Source organism: Silurus meridionalis, chromosome 28 (genome assembly GCF_014805685.1).
Source record: "Silurus meridionalis isolate SWU-2019-XX chromosome 28, ASM1480568v1, whole genome shotgun sequence".
In the NCBI taxonomy this organism is placed as follows: domain Eukaryota; kingdom Metazoa; phylum Chordata; class Actinopteri; order Siluriformes; family Siluridae; genus Silurus; species Silurus meridionalis.
In genome coordinates, this window is record NC_060911.1 from 8,813,359 (window position 1) to 8,840,907 (window position 27,549).

The window sequence follows — 27,549 nt, forward strand, 5'->3', positions numbered from 1 at the left end:
TGCTTCCTAACTGGCCTCTTATTATTATTCATCTCTGAAATGTAATTTGTTAAATGCTCCTGCAGTAAAATTTCTTAGAACACAGTCTGAGATTATGCCATTGGTGGCCACAGTCACACCTTAAATCCAACTATCCATGAGCGTTATATTTCAATTGGAAACCTTCTTTAAAATTACCTTCATAAGAGGTTCTACTTTGAGCCCCACACAGAACTTGCTAAGGCTCTTTCCAATGGAACCTTAAGAAGAGTGGAACTCTTAAGGGGTCTATGTGAGTAATTCATTTTGTAATTAGTTTTATAAAATTATTAAACATCTTTCAAGGAAGTTCATCTATTGTGTTCAGTCTGGCTTGCAAACGTAGCACATTTCTAGAAGTATGGTTAGCCATAAAATGAGTGAATTTCTGCGGCCGATTCAGGGGCCTTTGTATTTGAAATGGTATTTTCCCTGAACCAGCATGAATGACATTTATTAGAGAACTTTGTAATTGCTTTACGAGTGCCACTGACTAAGCAGGAAAACACCATTATGTGCAGGTCTTTTTGTGCCTGAAAACGAGACTTGAAACCAGATGTTTAAAGCTGATAAGAAACTGTAAAGCTCTGACCTGTCTTAACTTTACTTTAACTTCCTACTTCATTTTCCAATAGTTTTCAGAAAATGTGCTATAGACACATTGTTGAGTGCCCTACCGGAATGCTAACAATACCACAATCTCTTGTAAAAGTCTTGAACATCATCTGCATGCTTTCTGACTATTTTGACATCCACCATAGATGCTTTGTTTGGGTGGTCGCAGTTCCAGCATTCACATGAGATTTGTTTTTTTTATTATTTATTTCTAAGAAAACTATAGACTGATCTCTGCACAATAAATATGAAAATTATAGAGGAGTTATAAAAATGCTGAGTGAGCAGCCGCTGTGGTCGCATTCGGTGCCGGGCAGTTGAATTTTGAAGAAAAAAAAAACACAAAAGCATATGGGAAAAAGCAATAATTCCTAAAGAAAATACTCTAGGCTATGTGAAGCCGAAACCCTCAAAATAAAATAAAAAAAACACTTTGAAGCAGGGATCCTAAATTCGATAAAAAATAATACTGAAAAAGGTCATTTTTCCTTATGATATCAAGCACATGATAAATGCTTATATTGAGAGCTCCTGTTTTTTTCAGAAATAATTGTGAGAAACATTCAGGGAAATGCACAGTGAATCCGGCACAGCTGGCGGAAAGGACACGTGTGGGAAACCTCAGTTTCTGTTAAACGATACTGTTTTGGTATTGGTTTCATAGGAGGGAAACTATGAAATGATGTCACATGAATTATGTCAGTGTGAACTATAATTGCATCCAATTTTTCATATTTATATGACATGCAGCAGTTTCCCTTTCTGGTATTTTAATGTTTGGTCATGTAGCTCAAGATGACTGGATGATTATTCCAAAAGAACGTGTGAAATTTTGACACTTGTTTGATTTTGTATGTTTTGGATCATGAGTTGATCCTTTCTTTCTCTACACTTCCACCTTTCCATCACCTTGATAGGCTGATATAACTTCCTGATTTTCTTTGGTCAAACTGTTCAGTGCTTGAAAAGAAACCAGTGGTGAACTAAACAACCAATGTCTTTTTCAGGACATCCCAAACTTTTGCAAAGGCTATGCCTAGTGCTTATGCAATTGACGGATTGATTTCCATTTTTTTCTCTTTCTCTTGATTTTCTTTTTTTCTTTTTTTTTCTAAACAATAATATTAACAGACATATCTGGGCAACCGTAAACACAATTCGAACAATCGCACGTTCCAAACAAGGGCAAGTGTCTACATGCAAAAATTCTGGTCCTGATATTTAGCTTTTAATCTCAAACCCAAACGTCTTCAGAAAAACGGAATTAGAAAAAATGTAAATGCACTAGCTTATATGCACTAGAAACCCCCCTGCCCCTTGTAATTGCCCCTTGTAATTCTATAGGAGGTAAACAGAATGCATTTTTTTTTTTCACCATCCAAAATATAACAAATAGAACATTTCAAAATAGTACTAGAAATAGTTACTAATACTTTCTATACTTTGGAAATAATAAATTGCAATTTGTACCTATAAATGCATATGCATTCGGCAAATTGGTATATAGAATAATAAAAAAAACCTTAGGACTTTGTTATTGAAAAATCAACTTGACGGTAGTAAAAGTAACCTCGAGTTGAGCTGGAACACACCACCCCAACATGCTTTATTTTTTATGTAAGTTTGTACCATATTAGCTACAACTATTTTTTAACCATTTATGGCAGTAGGAACATGAATTAAGCAACCTGTTTATGTTTACACTCATTAGAATGTTTAACCTGAATTAAACCTTAAACGGATTAGCTTTGAGGAGAAATAAAATGTTTGTGTACATTCCAGCAGAACTTCCAGAAATGGTCCTGCTTTTGGAAAGCTGGGAAAGACTGACCGTGACATGACCTTAAACTTGGCATCAGAAAAAAATTACGATTGTGTGCCATCTATGACGAGGCTTCATCAACATAAGATTGAAAAATAAGCAGTTTGGTGCAGTCATTGACCACAGCAGAATACGATTGCTCCAAGGTCACTGCAGGAAATCAAAACCCATGGTAAATAAGTCATCCATAAAATTGGCAAAATTATCAAAGTCTCTGCCCCCCAATAACGGATGAAATATCACATGTGGTTGTTTAATATTTTCTGCTTTTAATAAACAGATGTGTAACAGTCTTGGGACATTACTTTTTCACTATAAAAACAGTGTTTACTGTGCTGTAAATTTGTCAATTCGCAATATTTTGTATAAGAATCTTTGAGGTCTAGTTCAGTTAGCTATTAAAGCGTGAGGCTGCAGGAAGGAAATTACATTTTGCTTTGCTCTTTACCACAGAACATTGGCTTGTAATGTATTGTTTTTTATTAATACATACAGAAAAATATACAAATTATAATAAATTATAATTTGATTATTCTTGTTTTGATAACATTTATGCAGTCAAATTTTATTTCAATAAAATAATTTGGCCAGGTGACTTATTTATTTATTTATTTATTTAAATAAAGAGTGGTTACATGAGTTACTGTAGGCTTCCTGTCAGCTCAAATCACTCAGGATATTTTCTACTGTCATTAGTCAAGTGAGCTTTTACTGTCTTTCCAACCATATACAGTGTAGTACACAGTGAAACGAAACAATGTTCCCCCGGGCCCAAGGTGTCACGGGCTTCTCCAGTTAGGGGTCGCCACAGCGGACCATCCGCATGTTTGATTTGGCACATGTTTTACGCTGGATGCCCTTCCTAACGCAACCCTCCCCATTTATCCGGGCTTGGGAACGGCACTAAGAGTGGCTGGGGTTGGATCGAACCCGGGCCGCAGCGGTGAGAGCCCCGCATCCTAACCACCAGACCACCAAATTAATGAAAACAGTGAAAACACATAACTACATAAAACTCAACACTAACAACATAAAGTGCACATGTGCAATAATGTTTACTGCTCATTGGATGTTTGTTGTCTTATGCACCATTAATGGGTTGTGTGTTATAACCGCAGGAGATCAGCAGGTTCTGAAATATTAAATCCAATCTGTCGAGCACCTACATCCATAATCCAAACCCACACATTTTCCTCATACTGATCTAATCAAAGTGGACATTAACTTAGCTCTTGACTTGTATCTGTATGTTTTTTTGTAGTCCTGCAAATTGATTGGCAGATTGGATAATTACATTAATGAGCAGGTGTACAGGTGTTTCTACTAAAGTTTTCAGTGAGGAGTGTGGTTTACCTTTTGTTTATTTTCATGAAGCACAATGGTAAACTTTTTTTCTTATTAGGCTACAGTGATTTAACTTATTAAAGCATATTTATGACCAAAACAAGCATTCAGACACTACAAGTTTTTATGCGTAATTATTTTGTAGTGCACATTTCTTGAAAGTGATACACATAACTCCTAATTTTCTAGTCATGCTCTCGTGCTCTTCTTGGTTTTAATATTTCTCTGATTGAGAAGTAAATTTAGAAGGACTATGAAATGCTGAATAGAATCTCTAAATTACTTATATGAAATTTCAATAGCTGTAGGAAATACAAAATTTATTTAATGATTGAAGAGGATTTAAATATGGTAGCAGGCTAGTAATACATGAACCCAAATAAGATTTAATATTAATAATAAAAAAATAAAAACATGATTATTAATTCATGCATGATTCTGATTAGAGTGTCTGGTAGCCAATAAATAAGCAGTTCGAAATCATTTCGGTGGAGTTTAAAGTTCACCACCGACCCAGTTGGTTGGATTGATGTCTGGCAGTGTGCTGACCCTCATTATGGAGCTTGACTGATATTATTTGATGCTCCACAACAAAGAGTCTGTAATAACATCCCAGTGACTAAGCACAGTATTGTTCTGATGGTGGTTATGATTACGATTCTTATTAGTCTGTCACAGCGAGGCACAATACAGGAATCGCTGACAGACTAGAAAGATTTTCTAAGGCATGTGTATCTCATTGTGGTAATCCTGCTTTCTTGTGCAATTCTTGCTGATCCCTTAGCTTCAGTTTTTATATATTTTTCCAAAAAATGCACTCACGTTATTGATTTTAATGACTAGGCAGTTGTGGATGCAGCTTAAAAAAAATCTATAAACAAATGTGTCCTCTATAATGTGCTCCTTTCACAGCTATTGTGGTACTCATTAGGGTTCTACTCTTATTGTGGATATCGTATAATAAAATAATGCCCTTGCCTTGAGCTGGAGGTTTTTTTTTTTTTTTTTTCTGTGTTGAATTATTGTTTTACAAGTTCATACATACCGCCACTTTAAAAAATAACTAACACTCAGTTAATTCAATTCAATACATTTTTATTTGTATTGCGCTTTTATCAATTAACATTGTCTCAAAGCAGCTTTACACAGATAATGTGGTAATAAAGAATTAATAAGTATAAGTTGTCTCTAACGAGCGAGCCGGTGGTGACTGTGGCAAGGAAAAACTCCCCGATATGGCATAAGGAAGAAATCTTGAAAGGAACCAGACGCAAGAGGAAACCCATCCTTAACTGGGTGGCACCGAATGTCCATTTATTACAGCTAAATAATGTTGAGGTGTGCAGTGATAGTGATCAGATACAAATATCCCAGTTCACCAAACACTCGATATCCATTAATCCCTCCAGATCTGCTTCTTTACCTAAGAAAAATCTACCGATAAAAAGGCTTGACTAAATAAATATGTTTTCAGTCTCGACTCGAACACTAGTTCGAGTCCTGAACACTAATTCGAAGGCTGTTCCATAATTGTAGGGCTTTATAAGAGAAAGATCTGTCCCTGCTGTAGTCTTCATTATTAAAAAAAAATATATGACCACATCACCCCTGTTTTAATCAGTCTACACTGGCTCCCAATGAAATCTTGCATTAATAATAAAATTATACTACTGACGAATAAAGCACTTAACGGCCTCGCGCCGCAGTATCTGAGTGAACTTCTGTACTATTATGATTTCCCACGCCTACTTAGATCAAAAGGTGCAGGCTTTTTGTTGGTACCTTAATCTAGTGAGGACTCTTGCTGCTGCATTCTGAACTAACACCCAGACAGTAAAGCGTTACAGTAGTCTAATCTAAATGTAACAAAAGAACTATGAACATGAACTAGTTTTTCTGCATCCTGTAACATCATATTTAAAATTTTTGCAATATTTCTAAGGTGAAAGAAGGCTATCCTGGTGATATTATTCACATGAGCCTCAAAGGAAAGACACGGGTCAATAATAACACCAAGGTCTTTGACTGCTGTACACACTGAGACAGAAACACCATCTAGAGATGCTACATGATCAGAAAGTTTAATTCTTGCTGCATGTAGTCCTAGTAAAAGTACTTCTGTCTTATTCAAATTGAGCAGAAGAAAGTTATCAAGCATCCACTGTCTAATGTTCTTTGTAAGCTGATCTCTCTCAACTGGCTTTGCTGAAATATACAACTGTGAATTATTAGCATAGCAATGAAGGCGAATACTATATTTCACCCAGAGGCAGGTTATATGAAGAAAAAAAAAGAAGCAATGGGCCTAAAACAGATCCTTGCAGAACACCAAACTTTACTTTAGAGAGTGCGGAGAACTCACCATTTACATCTACAAACTGATAGCAAAATAAATTTCAAAAATGTTATTCCTGAGTAGATGTGAGCATAACTGCTGTGCTACAACCTTTTCTAAAATCTTGGAGATAAAGAGGAGGTTCGATATTGACCTGTAGTTGGACAGCTGACAAGGGTCAAGGTCAGGTTTCTTAATTAGGGGGTTGATAACTGCCAGTTTGAAGGATTTAGGTACATAACCAGTGCTAATGAAATAATTTTATTATTTTTAGAACAGGTTCAATTACTTCTGGAATTATCTGTTTAAAGAAACTTGTAGGCAAGGGGTCGAGAATGCAGGTTGATGATTTTCATGAGGAAATATATGAAATTGTCATTCTTTTAAATAGGGGTAAAACTTTCATTGATCTATTATAATTACACTCTCGTCTACAGGGTTATTTATAAAATCGTTTGTATTTTTATATTGTATTATATTTTTGCCTGATGGTTTTTAACTTGATTGCTGAAAAAGTTAATCAAATTATTACTACCAATTGATGGTATGCATGATAGTGCAGTGCTTTTATTTCCTGTTCATTTTTCTACCGTGCTGAATAAAAATATAGGATTATGCTCATTTTCTATGAGGGTAGAGAAATATGCTGATCTAGCAGCACGAACAGATTTACTCAGGAGGTTCTCCTTCCATGCTATTCGAAATACTGTCAATTTGGCTTGATGCCATTTACTAATGGTCTGTTTTAAGGTGCGCGTATGATCATTATACCACTGCGCTAATTTTTTCTCCCTGATCATTTTGGTTTTTAAGGGGAGCTACATCATCTAGAGTGGAACGGAATGTTGATTCTAGACCGGGATGAGACGGAGATCTAATTAATGTCAATAACTCCGAAATATTATCGGTAACGTGGTGAGGCGCTTATGCTATGACTGAGGCAGATTTTAAAAGAGATAAGGTAATGATTTGAAATAACTCCAGACTGTGAAAATATTACTATATGTTTTATATTGAATCCAAATGTTAATATTAAATCAGTGTGTGTCCACCAATTTGAATGGGTCCTATAACATTTTGATAAATTATATTGAATCTAGAATGGACACAACTGCTGCATTAGCATGTTTTTAAATTGTGCTGGCAAACCATTATCAGCTTAGCATTGGATTCATGTGTTGTTTTCCTAGAGGGATCTGAAACGCATGCTTTGGGCAAATCTTGTGTCTTTCCCTCTGCCTAATGACCATATATTTTTTCTCTTTCTTCAGTCATTTCTCACAGTCACACAGCGCCACAATAACACTACTCTCCAAACGGCCCCCACGCTGTCTGAAAACACACATGCTAGATATTCTTAAATCTTCCCAGTAGCAGACTGAACAGGTGTTCAACAGCTCGGCTGTTCTCGTGGGTCTCTTAAACATTCCTGTTTTCCTCATCCATTTTTAATGTGCTGTGTGTGCATGAGTTGTGGCACAGTTACCCATGTCAGACTGTACAAAGTAATAAACTAAACTAATGAAAATGCCATAACAGTCAGGGTTGGAGTTCTGGCTTTTTTTTTCTCTTTTTCCCTAAGGGGGAAAACATTTTGGAAAAGAAACACTATCTGCCATCTGGATCTTTCCATTTTAGAGGTTCACCACAGCTAGCACCTGTAATGGAAAAAAAGAAAAATCATAAAAAAAAAATAAAAAAGTCAATAAAAAGTTATCAAATGTTATTATTCAATTATGATAATCTGTAAAAAAAATAATGGAAAGGATTCATTCAGGTTAAGATATCTCCAAATGTTCTACTGAGAATGTGTGGCAACAGATTGTATGTTAGCACAAAAGAGAGCAATGATCTGTAATTTCTTTTATCTTTATTTTTAGGATTATATCCTGTCTAGCAAGTTGTATTTCTCTCTAGTTTGACCCTGAGCTTGAGTTTCTGTAGATATTTGGATATTCCCAGTTTTACATATGTTTCTCCTGGGTTCTCTGGTGGTCGTTTCAGCCATGAATGGAGCCCATTTAGCAGTTAAGTTAAGGGCTTTCCCCAAGGATCCAACAGCTTTGTAAATATGCAGTGCTGGGATTTAAACTCATGAAGCTGTGATGAGTAACCGAGATTTTGAACCAATTCCAGGATCATTATGGATTATAGTTTCAACACTCATAATGAAACAATTAAATGTAAAATGCATTTACATCAGCCTATATGGTTTCCAGCCGAGGTACAACCATAGAACTCTCAAAGATTTAAGAGTGTTCCCTTTGAATTATCTTCTGCACTGTTTCTTGAGTTTACTGACGGGTTTTTTAAACAACGTCAAACACTCTAAAAGGTAAACCCTCTGTTTGATTTGGTTCAGAACCTATAAGAAACAAAGCAGAAAATTCTATATGAAACATTATGTAAAGCACATTTTTAGAAGAAAAGGGGGTTCCTGTTTATCATTATTACCATCATTTAAATTCCTTGTTTCACCTAATATAGTGATAAAGGGACAGAATATGCAAAGATTTTATTAAGTCATACTTAATAATACAGGTCAGAATAGCATAGAAGTCAGTAATTGTAGAATATATATATATATATATATATATATATATATATATATATATATATATATATATATATATATATATATATATATTAAAACTTACTGTTGCATTCTGTATCTCTTGGCAAGTTTTGCTAGTCCAACAGAAATGTAAAATAAATGAAACTTCCACATGCTACTCTGAGTAGAAATAGAGCGAGGGACTGTAAAATTGTCATTAGTACAAAAATGATATGGATAATGATTATGATACTACTAATATGAGAATAACAATAATAGTGCAATGCTAAATATATTTCCTTGATTAGATCATCATCATGTGGTCAGGCTGTTCCATTCCATAATGACTGCAAAATTAGGGGTAGGGATATTTTAGAAATGGAAACGTACATAGGCGTTTGTATTTATTCGACACCTTGGACCGTGACCTCCCCACAGACTGTCATTTTCTCAGTATGCTTCCACCGAAAGCGGAACGAGTGACGTTCTCAAACAGTGTTAGCTGACACGGTAACTAAGCAAAACAAAATTGTTTGGTCTGACCTCATGGTGGTTTGGCCGAACCCAGTGTCCAAATAAAGGAGGGAGAAACAAGCGTGTAACACTTGGTGGTACTCCCAAAACCACGAGTGGGTATTAGCATATTACCGTTAGCCCAGAGAGTTCACTAGGTCCTTTTGGACTGAGGGTATGATGGAATTACATATAAAATGTTCTTATACCTTTTGTGTGTGTATGTATATATATATATATATATATATATATATATATATATATATATATATTTTCCTCCTTAAGTAACAATAATTTAGAAATAAACTTGGTCACATTTTAGAGTAGTCAATGTGCAGCTTGTGTAGAAGTACAGATTTACTATACTCTGAAAATAACACATCATATAGCCATTATTGACAAAACAATTGGCAACAAAAGTGAGTACACCTTAAGTGATGACAGCTGTACGTTTTACAACCGTACAAAGCCACACGTCCTGTTCATCTTTTGTCTGCTTTACAGGACCATACAAATTTGTGTATCTTGTATTAGAGCAGTTCATATTTGGTGCTTTGAGTACAATTCTCTCATACTTACCACTGGATGTTCATCATGGCACCTCATGATAAAGACTCTTTGAGGTTTTGAGAATTAGAATTGTTGCTCTCCACAAATATACGGGGGGTTTAAGAAGATCAGTAACACCCTGAAACTGAGTTACAGTACAGTGACCAGGGTCATACAGAGGTTTTCCAAGACGGGTTCCACTCTGAACAGGCTTTACAACGGTCCATCAAAAAAGAGTCTTCATGCTGTGCATCAGGTGCAGAAGCTGCTTCAAAAAACAGACCCATGAGTGCTGCAGCATTGCTTTAGAGGTTGCAGAAGCAGAAGGTCTACTTCTCAGTGCTCAGACCGCACGCCACACACTGCAACAAGTTGGTTTGCATGGCTGTCATCCCAGAAGAAAGCATCTTCTGAAGCTGGCTCATGAGAAACCCCACAAACAGTTTGCTGAAGAACAACCTGTCTAATGAATTACTGTGCATGAATTACTGGAACCATGTGGTCTGATGAGACTAAGATAAACTTGTTTGGTTTAGGTGGTGTCTAGCATGTGTGGTGATGCCCTGGTGAGGAGTAAGAATAAAATTGTCTTGTCTACAGTCAAGTGTGGTGGTAACATCCAGTATCTTCATGATGTCATTATGGATCAGTGGATGGATCCAAGTATAAATCTGTGCAGCTCTGGTGAATTAAATGCCCAGGAGGATTAAGACAGTGCTACATAACAATGGTGCTCACACAAAATATTAACACTTTGGACACTGTTTTAAAATGTTCACTTAGGGTGTACTCACTTTGTTGCCAGTTATTTAGACAATAATGACTTATTTTTAGAGGACAGTAAATCTGTACTGCTATACAAGCTATACTACTCCAAAGTATATCCAAGTTTCAGTATTGTCCTTTGAGAAGATATACTAAAATATATACTAAATGTGAGGGGTGTACTCACTTTTGTTGTATACTTTGTGTGTGTATGTATATATATATATATATATATATATATATATATATATATATATAAAACTTTTCCATATTTTATGTTACAGCCTTAGTCCAAAATGGATTAGATTCATTATTTCCATCAAAGTTCTACAAACAATACCTCATAATGCAAATTTATAAAAAATTTAAAATATCTAAAGAGATGTTCAATTGGGTTCAATTCTGAGTTCTGGCTCTGCCATTCAAAGACATTCACACTGTTGTTTTGTAGCCACTTCTTTGTTATCTTGGCTGTGTGTTATGGTCGTTGTCCTGTTGGAAGATGAACAGTCACCCCAGAGGACCAAATTGCTCTGGAACGGGTTTTCATCAAGGATGTCTCTGCACATTGCTACATTCATCTTTCCCTCGGTCCTGACTAGTCTGCCACTCCCTTCCGCTGAGCATGATGCTGCACCACCATGCTTTACTGTAGGAATGGTATTGGCCAGGTGATGAGTGGTGCCTGGTTTCCTTCAGGCATGTAGCTTGGCTTTTAGGCCAAAGAGTTCAAACTTTGTTTTATCAGACCAGAAAATTTTATTTCTGGTCTGAAAGTTCAGAAACAAGGACTCTAGTAAGAGTCCTGGTGGTTCCAAAATTCTTCCATTTACAGATGATGGAGGCCACTGTGCTCATTGAAACCTTTAATGCTTCTTTACCTTCCCCAGATCTATGCCTCAATACAATACTGTCTCAGAGGTCTACAGACAATTCCTTAGACTTCATGGCTTGGTTTGTGCTCTGACATGCACTGTTAACTGTAGTACTTATATAGAAAGGTGTGTGCGTTTCCAAATCATGTCCAATCCAGTGGACTTCAAACTAGTTGTAGAAACAGCTCAAGGATGATCAGTGGAAACAGGATGCACCGAGCTCAATTTTGAAAGTCAGGCCAATCGCTGTGAATACTTGTGTACATGCGATTTTATTTTTTGTTTTTTATTTAAAAATTTTCAAAAGATTTTAAACAAACTTCTTTTACATTGTCATTATGGGGTATTGTTTGTAGAATTTAGAGTACAATAATAAATGTAATCCAATTTTGTAATAAGGGTGTAACATAACAAAAAGTGAAGCCCTGTGAATACTAATATATATACTAATATATATATATATATATATATATATATATATATATATATATATATATATATATATATATATATAAAATATAATATATTATATAAATATTACACACACACATCACTAGCTCTCTATAAGAGCTATCTCTTGGCTTGGTAATAAAGAGCGTTTTAAGCGTACCCAAGTTTTATTTAGTACTTTGTTGCTGTTGGAAAGCTTGTATTGTTGTAGGACTTGAAAACAGATTGCCTTTTATAGGTCTTGCTGATTTGGGGTTTTAGAGAAATTTCCCTAAGTGTTACAGGTTTTTTTTTTTTATCTTAGCCAGGGGTTAACATGTGTTTCATCTTGTGGTTTGCTTTAGTGGTTAAAATAAACATGTTTATAATTTGCCAATCAATATGTTATGAATTAAAATTGTATTATGGTGTTCATGCTAATAAATTAACTAGCTATAGGCAAAAACACAGGACTTCAAGTACTAATGGAGCAGGTTGAACACTTTCTATTGACATAACACTTTCTGGAACTGTAACTTGCTACTCACTCTAAAAACTGTATTGCATGAATTAAACATCTCCCTATTTGTCCAAAGCTATTAAAGTGCTGGGATGATTGTTAGCTTGTAATGTGTCCATACTGTAAGTTGTATTAGCAGGAAACATTTTACTAAACCGATTTACTGTAAAACTATAACATAATAAAGAATGTGTTCGAAACCAGGCTGCTCTCATTTGTCTGAATATTAAAGCTAGAATTACTTTTACAAAATAGCGTGGGAAGGTATACTACTAGATAGCTTGGTGTAACATAATCGAGTGCTGTAACAGTCTAGTGATAATGGTTTAAACTTTATTTAACTAAATGGATAGACATGCAATTTGAAAAAGCAATAAACATTTTCCCCATTACCTGATCATGAATTTTCTTTAGCCTTCGCCTTTTCTGTTCACCGACTCCACTGTCACCCGTGCTAATTGCAATAATTATGTATAATTGTGTGGCAGTGTGGTATGAATTGTATTATTTTTGCAGTAAATACAGGCAGCCTGCCCACAGCTTGTCAGTCAGTGTGAGTGTGAGATATATCCCCATCCTGCTGAAAAACTCAAAATGGCTTATAATTACATGGTAATACATTCATACTCATTCCAGCTGTTTTCACAAATATTATTGTTTTGGATCCAGCCATGGTTTGTTACAGAAGGACTAAAATGTGCAAATTTACTTTGCAAGGACACAAAAAAATAATAGTCTGGGAAATAGCTTTATGAGTTGCAGTTTGTCCAGAGTAAGCGATATAAGAAAACTATATATTATCTCAGTAGATGTTCTGGCCTCTGACACTGTGAACAAAAGATGATTTAGCTTGTGTACTTGTAGTCTGGGGATGGGTTTCTAATTAAAATATAGGCATTTCTTCTAAACATTTTTACAATTGGAAATTTAATCAACTTGAAGCTTAATCTTAGGATTCCCATTGGAAATATTTCTTAGAAAATAATTTTGTAGTTTGCAGATAGTCTTATGATATTTATATCATAAATTAGGGGTGTTAAACTATGGCAATTTAAATATAAAACAGTTTTAATGCGGTGTAATCTGGCATTTGCTTTTGGCCCACGGCCCTCGGTCAAGTTCGATTTTTGTCCAGTCATAGGAAAAAGTTTGGGCACCCCTGCTTTAAACCCATGGAACTTGACAAAACTACTGTTGCCACAAATACTGTAGTTGGAGTTGTTTTATTTGCTAAAGATCGCTAAAGATTTCTATATTTTTCATCTGGCATTTCACTGATCAACTGTGGTTACACAAGTCTGCCTACAAGGCCTAGGTGTTTAAATATAGCTGGTTTAAAAGGCAAAGAAATTATTACTCACTGGGTCATGAGTTGGATTAACTTTTCAGCCTTCTCCATTCAGCGAAGTTAGTTATTGAGTTATTTTTCCTTCAATCTCACACACCCACAGGCTTTCCGAACGGGCTTTTAGAGCGCCATCACGACCTACAGAAATGAATAGCGAGGCCAAATAAACGATTGCGTAAGAGCATTAGCGGCTCCTGCGAGCGCAGTGGGGACTGTCGGCCTCCTACTTTGAAAGACTCCTACTCCTAAAAAGACTCGTCTTTCTCAAAGCTTTTAATACAAGCACATTATCGTTAGGCACTGCCTTAATGGACACTGATGGGGTAATACAGATCGAGTAAAGATACGAGTCGTTTTTTTTTCCCCACATCAGCGTGGTTATAGCTTCTGAGAAAACTCAATATTTTGCTATAAGAAGTTTTAAGAAAGATTTGCTAGCTCAGAAGGATGTCACACGCCATAGAAAGTTAAAATCCATTTCATTATATTAGGGATGTTAAAGTAATCTACAGCTGACAAACGACACCAGACGGAGAGGGAGAGCGAGAGAGAGAGAGAGGCAGAGAGAGGGGCAAAAATGAGATTCCAGACTTTCTGTTCATCCCATTAGCCAACATGAATAACCAAATGTATGAGGTAATGGTTTCAATTACTGCCCTTTGGTGAGAAACGCGACATCCTGCTGAGAAAAGACAATCAACTCATCAGGGGTCTGTAAAGCGCTCGCTGTAGGGCATAACGACAGTCAATGAAACTCTTTAATAAAACTCGCTTTATGTTGGCGAACTTCTGTGTCGTCCAGAGCGATCATCTGTTAAGGCATGCGTTGTCTATTATGAGCCTGTCATGGGTTTCAGTGTGAATTAAAGGCTAAATTCAGTCATGAATAAAGCAGAATAGAAACAAATGACACAATGGTGTTTGGGTCATCCTTAAATTTTCTGAAAACAAGGAAGTAATTCCATGATGAAGCTTTCACACGCCCTTGCTGACTTCCTTTCTCTACTTCACTAGAGATGATTATGATGTGATGGGGGTTCAGCCAGTCATGGGTGGCTAGAGAAACTGTATCAACATCAGGAGCAGGGATTATCTACAAGTCATTGCCAGAAAAAAGATCAACATTCACAGTGGAGTTTTTGAGAAGATTCCATATGACCAGCCTGCTCTTGTGGGTCTCAAATGTTTCAAACGGCTCTGAAGTTATGAGCTATAACGCAATGTGGCGTTTTTTAATATGGCAGAACCGTTTGCGGTTCAGTTAGCGGTCAGTGCTAAGTGTAATTGCAGTCTAATTCAAGATGTTTAATCTAATGCTAGATGATTAAGTTTAGAAAAACATCTGAGGAAGAATCCTGATATGTTTGTCCTGTTCTGCTGTGTCTTTTAGGGAAAGTTTTTTTTGGATCATTTTGTTAAAGGCTGTGCAGATTGAAAAGCAGGAAATTACCAATAATTATTTCACATTTTTAAATTTCCATATGTTCTGGACAACTAATCAGACTTCATTGCTAGTAAGGTAGCTACTTTACATGCAAGCTAATTAGCAAGCTAGTATCAATAACAAAGAATAATGCTTAATATAAAATATAAAAAAAATATATAAATGAATTTAGGCTTCTGTACTTCAACATGACTGAAGCTGTAAAGGTTTAGCCTTCCATGTATGCTAAATGTAATCAGAGTGTACTTTTAGGAGTACGGAGTCTTTCTTAGTAATTTATCAACATGTCCGAGGCAAATGTTTGTATTCTCGTTGTGTTGGCATTACTGGATAAAATACTTTCATGTTAGATGATAGTTGACTAAATAAAAATTAATACTTAATTATTAAAGTTTAGAATCAGCATCCAAATCTGCCAATTTTCTAGTATAATAATTGGATACCTACTTAAAATTTCATGTTTAACCTGATTAATAGGCATTTAGAAGTTAAGAAGAGGTGTACATTTACGACATACTAACACAGAACAGCTAATAAGATTGCGTAACATTAAAAATGACTACACAAGAAGTTAAAATTTTAATTTCCTGTACCAGCTCATTTCAAAGCATGTATGAGAGACTCATAATCCCACATAAGGCACAAAAAACAGACGGCATCTTCTTTTATTTATTTATTTATTTATTTTTATGTCTTTCATTGTATTCTTCACCGCTTGGCCCTTGATTAGTTGACCAAATTCCTTTTGGGTTTCCTCTAGTAGAACGCAATTCATGGTCCCTGATGGCAGCTGCCCTGAAGCATTAACTCGTTCTGAACAGAAGACGAGAGAAAGATAAAGCTGAAGATTTGTTCTTGTGTGTCAGCGCGACTCATATACCCACGGATTATGACCTTTGCGGTTTTTGGAGGCTCTTATTTTCGGGTGCAAATTTCAAGACACACAGCCGGGTGTGACGCGACACGTTGGATTAAGATGGCAGCTCATTTCTGGCCCTGATGAGCTCACTCTCTCAGTAACAGTCTCTGACAAAGTCATCAAGACGCCTGGTTTATTCCCCTACAGAGAGCTTTTTGCTCTTCCTCTATTTGTTTCTAATGCCCCATGGTGTCTACTGTTGATTCTGTGCTTTACAAACGTGATGAAAAGTCATACTGCCACCTTACAGCAGTAGAGCAAATAACATGTCTGTATCTGCATGGTCTTCTCTCATGTGAATCCGTAATATAACTTTGTGCGAGCATTCTACTTATTATTATTATCAAGACTACAAGTAACATACAAGTCAGATGTAATCCAGTTCATGAAGCACATCAAGCAAAGTATCCTAGAATTTGTATGTCTTAATCCAGAAAATAACATGGTCTCTTATGGTCACAAAACAGAACCGTATCTTCTGAAGTATCATTGAAACAACATCATTCCATTTTTTGTCTGAGGTATCAAATTTGGTGCCTGGATAAATAGAAGACCTCTATTTTTTTTAAAAAAGGGATAGTGTGTATTACACTCTCTCCATGACTATGTCTTTTGGCTGGTGCATTTTTGATGCCATCTTCTCACTACTGTATGGAATATTTAGCAGAATGGTGGTAGAGAATCCAAGATGGCTGCACGGCAGTAGCTCACAGCGGCCTCACCAGATCCAAAAACGGTGCTTTTACTGTATTTATCCCGACTTTTCACAATACATGGACACCAGAGACAGCTGTGTTTGTGTACAACCACCAGACGCTGTTACGGTACAGGAATCATGCAACCACTAATCTGAATGATGCATTGTGGCATTGTGTTTGTTTACAGTGGGAGAGCGTATGAGTTCGTAAAAAAGGAACGCCACGACAGGACAACTTTGAAGGCAATAAAGCCATATGTTCTTTTTGTCTAGTGCTCAGTGCCTCAACCACACGTTTCTGGCACACACACACCCACACACATCCTCACTCTCCTCCTTAAATGCCCCCTCTGATCATTGAAAAAGAGAGAACACTCATTAGACATCATTTGCTGTAGGTGAGGTGTCTACCTGCTTCCGGCCTCACCCTTCATTCACAAACGGGCGCTCGGCCACGCCCCCGCTGACACATTTACATATACTCTTGGTTATAGTCTTTATAGTTCTATTTGCACAATGCTGTATATTCAGAGTATACAGTATGTTTACTGGTCGGTGCTATTTTGTGTTATGTGAATTGTCCCACACTGTCTTGTGTTGTCTGTCTGTCTGTCTGTACTGTTTTTCGTCTGCACTGTTTGCACTAGGTTGCACTCGATGCACTTTATGTACCTTCATGTTGTGTTTTGTAGCTCTATGTTGTTTAGTGTAACACCAAGGTTCTGGAGGAACGTTGTCTCGTTTTTTACAGTGTACGGTGTACCACTGTGTATAGTAGAAATGACAATAAAACTACTTGACTTGACTTGAGATGGTAGGAAACCAAGCCTTCAATGGTAGAACTTGACTGCATCAAGATTTTTTTGATGCATTATGGTTCAAGATCACAACAATAAGATTGTTTATGATTTGTTCCTTCAAAAAACATCTCATGCCCTATTCTCACCTCTATATTGAAAATGTGTACCTAAGACCTGTTGCTATCATAAAGACGGTCCTGTGCTCATCCAAGGAGTATCATTTACAATATAGGCTCATGCTAAAAATCTGTTTTGTCTTTGCTTTTTTTTACCCTTTCACATTGTCCAATTTTCTAGTTTTTCCCCCTTTTAGCTTCTTCATAAGCTTTCTGAAAAGTTGCATTAAAATAAAATGTCAAAAGTGAAATTAGCTACATGTTAATATTTTAAGGCATAGTTAAATAAAAAAAAAAAACTTGATGTAGCTAACAATTAATCTCTCACCTATGCTTAAATCTTCATAGCCATGTACTCATTTTGATAAATGTAATTTTTTTGAATATCAGTCCATATTAAAAAAATAAATTTGAAGTGTAAACATCCATCATTTGCATACATTTTGTTTCCCTGTTTTGGGAGGAGGGGCTCACAGGCTAAAAACCTCTGTTAAAAATCACCTGTTTGACACCTTTGGGTGTCATGGTGGGTTTTACCTAATGCAAATGTTGCATTATTGGCCAGTGCGTGGTCTCAATTTAAATCACTTTATTTGTGGAACGTGATGCCGGCTACTAATACATCCAATACCATTGACCCCAGTATGTTTTGTGCGTAATTCCAATAAAGAAATGAAATGTAATATCAATCATTACATGCATTAGTTCCTGTGGCTACAATGATTTAATTTAATTAATTTCTCTCCTTAAAACAGAGTAGTAATTAGTTTTACTCTTTACTCTTAACTAAATTACAAATAGCGCTCATTAGCAAGTTACTTTATGGCCAAAAGATATCTTGAAAAAGTTAACTCATCTCAGTATACGAAAGTGTGTTACAGGAAACTTAAACTATTCAAACAAAGAGTAATCACACACACACACACACACACATATATATATATATATATATATATATATATATATATATATATATATATATATATATATATATATGAAAGTGTCCTGATTTCTTATTTTTCTGCATGTTTATTACACTTTAAAGTTTCAGATCATCAAACTAATTTAAATATTATTAAAAGATAACACAAGTAAACACAACATGCAGTTTTCAAATAAAGGTTTTTATTATTTTATTTTATTATATATTATTGTGTGGAAAAAAAGGGTGAAAAAGTGCCCTAAACCTAATAACTGGTCGGACCACCCTTAGCAGCAACAACTGCAATCAAGCTTTTGCGATAACTTGCAATGAGTCTGTAACAGCGCTATGGAGGAATTTTGGTCCACTCATCTATGCAGAATTGTTGTAATTCAGCCACATCAGAGGGTTTTCGAGCATGAACAGCCTTTTTAAGGACATGCCACAGAACGCTTTTTGTAGTTGTTGCTGCTAAGGGCGGCCCAACCAGTTATTAGGTTTAGGGGCAAACACTTTTTCACACAGGGCCATGTAGTTTTGGAGTTTGTTTTCTTTTGTTTGTTTCCTTCTTTTTTTGTTGGAGTTTGATAAAAACCTCTATTTAAAAACTGCATCTTGTGTTATCTTTTACTAATATTTAAATTAGTTTGATCTGAAATATTAAAGTGTGACAACAAGCAAACAAATAAGAAATCAGGAATTCACACCTGTGTGTGTGTGTGTGTGTGTGTGTGTGTGTGTGTGTGTATGTATGTGTATGTATGTGTATGTGGGTATATATATATATATATATATATATATATATATATATATATATATATATATATATATATATATATATATATATTGCAGTCTCAGCTCTAGCTTCGCTATGTATGTTAGTGGTCAGCTAGTGGTCATAAATTACAGTAATCACAGTATCCATAATCACATATCCAAGATGCCTAAATGGATATTTACTGACAATATTTCGGGTGAGGTTGACCACAATACTTAACATTTGACTCAATTCAGAATTTTAGACGCCAAACACGTTTGTTGAAGCTGAATTAAAATTTGTGAAAGATTTATTTATTTTTGTTTATCATTAACAATAGACAATTCAAGAAATATACTAGAAATTGTGTTTTATGTATAACATTTGGTTTTAAGACATTAGCTTTGGTTTTAGCGTTGCATTTTCTTGTGAAGAACTGGAGCAGAACTGGTGCAGACCTGGTCTCAGTACACTTGCAGGCATTCAATTCCTACACCACATCCAAATCCCCATATTTTTTCTAAAGATTATGAAACGATGATTGTTATATAGCTAATTTGTGCCTCGCAGCAATCAATTCGCTCTCGTTTCCAAGATTGCGCACGTCAAGAACATCTGTCTGTGCCTTTAAATCACCCTCGTTCCGGATGGTGAAAACGAGAGGGACCCTTTTCCTCAACAGCCAGCCTCCTTGCTTACTTAACCTGAAATTTAGCCTGTGGTTTAGCTAAATAAACAGCACACACAATGCTTAATCAGAGACAGGGAGCGAGAGAAGAGTGTCAGCCACACACTTCACTGCAATGCAGATAGGGCTGACGCTCCTTCAAATCAATCTGCAATTAGCATCCTTTCACCGCAGATGCTGTGTCTCACTCTTCTATTTCTCACCCCCTCCCTCTATTTTAGACTTTTTGCCTCATAGTTCTTGAATTGATTAGAGACAGGGTAAAATATGTATGCCTTTATAAAAACAGAATTCGGATTACCGAATTGCGCAACTTGCACGACCCTGATAATAGCTATAATTAAAAAAACCCACAATTGTTTATCTTACAAAAAAACCCCTGAAAATTTAAAAAAAGCTGAAATTCGCTTCGATGTGAAAACATGACTGAAAAACATTAAATATCAAAGCTAGGTAATTACAGGGACTAATGATTTTGCCTAATGTTGCTAGCATCTGGTTGCTATTGTATATAAACAATATCAAATTGTCTATATTGTAAAAAAAAAAACAAGGTAAACCTAGGAGGAATATCCTTTTTATTTTCATAAATATGTTGACTGACACTAAGAAAAAGACTATATACTGTTTAGAACTAAAATTATTTTAAAATTACACATAGCATTCAATGCTAATTTAACTTCAGTAGGTTCCACCATATTGCTATTGTGCAACATTGCTGTTGTGACTGGTTAGGCCAGCACCTGGATAAAAAGTGAGTTATCTTTTTTCCTGTATATTATATATATATATATACAGTACAGACCAAAAGTTTGGACACACCTTCTCATTCAAAGAGTTTTCTTCATTTTCATGACTATGAAAATTGTAGAGTCACACTGAAGGCATCAAGGGCTATTTGACCAAGAAGGAGAGTGATGGGGTGCTGCGCCAGATGACCTGGCCTCCACAGTCACCGGACCTGAACCCAATCGAGATGGTTTAGGGGTGAGCTGGACCGCAGAGTGAAGGCAAAAGGGCCAACAAGTGCCAAGCATCTCTCGGGGAACTCCTTCAAGACTGTTGGAAGACCATTTCAGGTGACTACCTCTTGAAGCTCATCAAGAGAATGCCAAGAGTGTGCAAAGCAGTAATCAAAGCAAAAGGTGGCTACTTTGAAGAACCTAGAATATGACATTTTTCAGTTGTTTCACACTTTTTTGTTATGTATATAATTCCACATGTGTTAATTCATAGTTTTGATGCCTTCAGTGTAAATCTACAATTTTCATAGTCATGAAAATAAAGAAAACTCTTTAAATGAGAAGGTGTGTCCAAACTTTTGGTCTGTACTGTATATATAATAAACTGTTACTAGCATTAAGTACTGACTCAGTGGTTTCCACCATACTGATTAACTTCATCATTGTAACTGAATTAACTAGCATATGGCTGTAAAGTTTTATATATGTTTAAAAAGTAAATGTGTGGCATTTATATTGTTTTTACAAACCCACATAAATAATTTATATATTTCCGCATAGTTAATTATTCCTTATATGCTTGTAGGTTCCTAAGAAAAGACACTATATGACTGAAATTACACTGCTTTTATACTTAGCATCAGCTAAACCAGCAGCCATGGATCCCACCATACTGAGAAACATCTTTGTGAATGATCTAGCAAGAACACGTTTTTTAGTATAAAACATTGCAAATGTGTAAAGACAGGCATATATATATATATATATATATATATATATATATATATATATATATATATATATATATATATAAACAAATAAAACATAATAGTGTTTTAACAATGTGGATTTGTCTAAAAAAATAAAAAATAAAAGTACTATTCCACTTTTAAATAACAAAAATCGGCTAACAATGCAGCATCCTCTTGTATTTGCAGTGAACACATTACTGTACTACACATAACAAACCAAAAGATTTGACTCTGTACAGATTCCATCAGCAGGCACTGAATTCTGGGAGCAGGAAAAATGCATATGAAGTCTAATAGTAGACAATTATTCGTGTAACTATCTGATGGACGAGATATGAGTGAGTGATACGCCTCCTGCCGAATTTGAATATGTGAATATACTGTTAGTGAATAGCTATTCAGTGAAGTAATTATGTATATATATTTTTTTCAATGCTATTTTAAACAGCATAAACTTTACTGAATAAGCTCAGTAATTCAGCAGGCTCTCCGGCCATGGTGACATCTCATAAGTTAGTGTATATGTTTGAGTGGAAATCTTAAGAGTGGTATTTGTTGACCTTATCGGGACAACATGAGTGAATCTAAAATAAAGTGCAGGTTTGGAAGATTGAAGATGGTTAGTTAAAACATTTTCATTTACAATAAGGCATTTTACATCCTGTATATTATACATATTTCCATACTGTACAGCAGAAGAAGCACACAATGTCTTCGCTTTGCTGTCACTGTCTCTGATTAACACTCAAGCATATGCTTCTGTGTGAATCGGGTTTTAAATGGCAAAAAGTTACAAATTCTGTGATCTAAGATTCATAGGCAATCCATTTCCGCATTTTTTAGTCGCCATTTTCATTCGATCAAATCATTGTACAATGCACAGCCTTTGCATACTCTACATTCAATTTTATAAGTAAATCAACTAGAAAAAAAGGTACACAATGTTTGTCTTGGATGTATAGTATGCATATGTTTTTCAGCCACTGCAAATAGCACTGTATGAACAAAATAAAGCATTAAGAAGTAACCTGGTCAAAATCATACGACCCAAAACAACTGACAAGTCTAAAAATACTGAGGTGCTGATACAGTACAGGTACAGTGTGGCCTCTAGCTAATGCATTACAATAGCATAGCTAACATTTTGCCAAAATCATTTAAAGGTTAGATCTGTATACATCCCTTGCAGATAGATCTGTGTACATCTTTCATTTTTTCATCATAAGAAATAAAAAATTCCAGATGCGCTACGAAGAATCCTAACGACACGTGCTTTGTAACAGTTGGGGCAGATCTAATTTTCCCTTTATTGCATGATAAGCCCAAGAAACCTTGACTATATTACAGAAATGTAATGGATATGTATAATGAAATAAATGAATATGAAGAATAAAATGAGCAGGTCCAGGTAGAGTATATTAGAAAAGTATACATTTTTGTCATTTTATAAGAGATTTCATTCAACAGAGTCATTGCTGTGTCTACATTTCACTCTCTGATGCTCAGTATGATTTAATATTCTGTCCCTCCGAGCATGTACGTGAATGCCATTTTCTGTCTTTCTCTTATAATCGGCAGAATGAGCGTCAGTGACGGCACCCGGGGAGAACTCTTCAGGCTAAAATTGTCTCTTACGTTGGAATATCTCAATCACACCGCAGGCTGTCCTTGTATACACACACACACACACACACACACACACACACACACACACACACACATATCAATAGTCACAGAGTGAGAGAATGACGGTAAAGTCAAGTAAGTATTGTGTAGAATCACATTGGCTTAATTGTGTGTGCGCAAGATTTCTGGTATGAAGCTCACTGCAGTATGTGTTTAGTGTTTACTGCAGTAAGACATTGAGTACAATTAACCAGAAAGCTGGAACACCGAATATTCCTGTTCATTCGGCATGAATCGGTATCAGATTGCCTTAAAGCTTTCATACATTTCTGGCCACCAGCTTCAGAATCTTGAACTGACTGCAATCTGATTGGCTCTCTCTAATCCTCTGTGTTAATTTCTGATCCTAATGATTTTGAATCATTTTAAGGATCACAGCGAAACTCCTAGAGAAAGTTATAGTCAGTAAACATCACCTGAAAGGGATTGAAATGATGTTGGTCATGTTTAGTGACAGACCGAGCTATTTTCCAACTACATAATTATAGCCAAGTAGGTATTAGTAAGGTTAAGTGATTACATATTAAATACAATCATTCTAGTACAAGATCTGGGAGATGGTATATAAAGGGACTTAAGTGCAAATTAGACCACACTGGAGCTAGCTAGCAAACAACATAGTGGCTAGTCAGAAGTTAGACAAGAAGTTTTACTAGCAACATGCTAAGAGATAATGGATGAACAGCATATATTCAGCACACTACACTACAGTTAAGAAAATGACAGAACTGGCATTGTGTGTTAATTAAACAATCAATCAGCTAGCGTAATTTTGTTTCTGCTTCAATTATTATTATTCTTCTTCACCATTATTGCTTTTCAAAGTACAAGTGTGTTTCCCTAGTTAAAGCATGCTCGCTGAGAATGTGCAATATTCATGAACCTCCTTGAAACATTTGTTTTTAACTGTCTAAAGCAAGTAAAGTCTTAATTAGGGAGATTTGATATCGCCCAAACCCTCCTGGCTACAGTGAAATCAGCTTTGTAATTACAAAAAAAAGAAATCCAAAAACTAATGAATGTATGCATGACTAGTTTTGCCTCAAATTTTGTAATAATAATAAACATTATACATTTGGGTTGGAATTCACACATCTGGCAACCCCCTTGTCGTTAAACAGAATCAGGAATTCAGCTGTAATGAAAACTCCTACATACACCACACTGAATATGCTGAATACCTTAATTCCATATGCTAAATACCTCAGGATACTGTATGTCTTAATAATAACAGATTTTTAGTCTTTGCCTGTGAAACAACACACTTCATCTGACCCTTGTTTGTTTATAGTCTCCATGAATCGGCCGAAACGCACAAACACAACTCTTTCAATTACAGCCCGAAAGGCCTCAATTAGGCATCACGCTCAATTTCACAACAATTTTCTTCTTTCTCCTTTCAGCAACAGGATTCAGGCCCCCACTGCTGATTTTCCATGATGACTCTCGCAGCATGGCTTGATTCTGAACGGAAACACACTGCACATTCTCACACACACACACACACACACACACACACACACACACACACACTGGCCGCTGAACGACACACTACCACAAACTGCAATTATGGTTAAATGTGACTTATGGTTCGACATCGAGTCAGTGGAGGAAAAAAGCTGTTTGGTTTCCATGGTAACCCTCCAAGAGAAAGGAAGGCCATTCAGTCGGTCTCAAGTTCAGCGTACATGATTGCGGTTTCGTGATTTCTTGCATTAGCCGAAAACGTTTACAAGCTCGCAGTTAGTTTTATGTGGTAATCTGAAATTCTTTGATCTCCAGCAGTTGTGTTTAAGCATCATGGGAGTATCAGTTTATTATTTATTGTATTTTGAAAAGTGTAGACACCAGACTATTACGATAGCAGCAATAATGTAATGTGATGAGCTGTCTGCCTATAGCCAAATGTCCATACATTTTGCAGAGCAAACATCAGACTGCCATCTGATCAGAAACTTAAGATTGATTAAAAGGCTGGACATCCCAAAACGTATTTACTAACTTTCCAGTTATACTAGCTAATCATTTGGCCTAGACATGTTAGGACTTTTTCAATAATGCTGTTAGGGAACAAAATGGAATAGTTGAACAATAAATATGTACTGGAAAAAAAAAAAAGTACTATATACCTGTTCCTCTTCCTACTACCATTAATACTACAACAGTTTTTGTAACTGTACATTGTAACAGTAAATGTACTGCTACTATTTATACTACTTTCACTACTGCTATATTTGTTACTACTACTTTTATTTATATCACTACTACCATGACTACTATTAAACTTTCTTTCGGCTTCTTCCATTAGGCGTTGCCACAGCGGATCAGCCGCATGTTTGATTTGGCACATGTTTTTACGCTGGATGCCCTTCCTAACGCAACCCTCCCCATTTATCCGGGCTTGGGACCGGCACTAAGAGTGGCTGGGGTTGTTCCCTGAACGGGGATCGAACCCGGGCCGCAGCGGTGAGAGCGCCGTATCCTATCCACTAGACCACCAGCAACCTACCTTACCATGACTACTATTACTACTATTTATTTTGTTACAACTACTACTACCTGTAAATCCACTACTGTTATACAGTGTTGGACAGTAATGAAGTAAATGTAAGTGGTTACTGTACATTAAGTAGCTTAAGTAGCTTCTTTGTGTATCTTTACTTGAGTGAAAGATTTCCATTTGGGGAGACTTTTACTTTACCTTCACTACATTTCAAGTATATTACCTTTTAATCAACTACATTTTGCAAAGCAATTTGTTTTGATTGCTGCCCGGTGGTATCTATTTACCCGCAGAATGCATTTCAGCGTCGGTTCAAAAGCACGCAGAACATTTCGAGAGAAATAATGGATGGAAGAAACTTCTGACTCTAACTTGCCACAATGCACGTGGACTTATTATTATTTGCGCAAAGTAGTTGAAAAGAAAGTTTTGGGCTTATGATAATTTTAATAGATATCAATGTGTTTGACTCATCATTCTATTAATAGGTGTGCTAAAAGTAAGAGTTTCAAATAAACTGAGTTGATTATGCAAAGCATTTTGTAAGAAAAATGATAATAGGAACATTATAGCCATGATAAATCAAAGTACTTGGATACTTAAGTACATTCGGAGGCAAATGCTTTTTGTTCTTTTACTCAAGTAAAAGTTTAAAGGGAGCACTTTTTCTGCAGTCATATTTTATCTAGTGTATCTACTTTTACTCAAGTAGATGGTTTGTGTACTTTGTTCACCACTGCTATTATTACTATTACAACAACTAATTTGAATACAGCTACTACTACTTGTACAACCACTACTATCTTTACTATTACATCTACTACTAATTAATTAGTGTTTAATCCTAATGTAGCCTGTAGTTTACTAGATGGCTTGTCTTGTTTAATGATTATGCTACATTGTGTTTTAACCTGTTTGCCAGTGACTAGTAAGCTATGCTTTAGCATTCTTTCGGCTTCTCCCATTAGGGGTCGCCACAGCGGATCATCCGCATGTTTGATTTGACACATGTTTTTAAGCTGGATGCCCTTCCTAACCCTCCCCATTTATCCGGGCGTGTGACCGGCACTAAGGCTTGTGCAACCCTAATGGCTGGGGTTGGTTCCCTGACCGGGGATCGAACCCGGGCCGCAGCGGTGAGAGCGCCGCATCCTAACCACTAGACCACCAGGGAACTCCAAGCTATGCTTTAGCATAATAGTAAAAATTTAAAGTAAGATTCATAATTGAATCAGTGTTTATATGAATTGTAGCAACATACAGGGATGGGAAGTATGAAGTACAAATACTCTGTTATTGTACTTAAATAGATTTTATCAGTATTTTACTTCACTATTTCTTTTTTCGACAACTTTTTTACTTTTACTCATTACTTTTGTTAACACAAATATATGTAACTTCTACTTCTTACATGTTCAAACCAGTATTATTACTTTAGTTTGAATGTATTTGGTGACATGATCAATATTTTTTCCTTCTCATTTAAGAAAAGAAACATACACTTTCTTGTCATTGTGCAGCTTTTTCAACCTACCACTGGTGTATCAATTCCTGGCTCTCACACACCACAGATTTAGGCTAGTTTATAAAGCTAACAACAAGCAAGGCAGAAGGCA

General features: G+C 35.9%; 1 long non-coding RNA gene and 1 other non-coding gene across 2 annotated transcripts in view; one reads left to right on the forward strand and one right to left on the reverse strand.

Moving 5' to 3' along the window:
- Nucleotides 1-27,549, forward strand: part of LOC124381094 — a 70,250-nt gene that overhangs the window by 33,891 nt on the left and 8,810 nt on the right. The window lies entirely within an intron of this gene.
- On the reverse strand, nt 27,036-27,107 carry trnae-cuc. The gene has a single exon. It is a non-coding gene; the product is annotated as a tRNA-Glu (tRNA).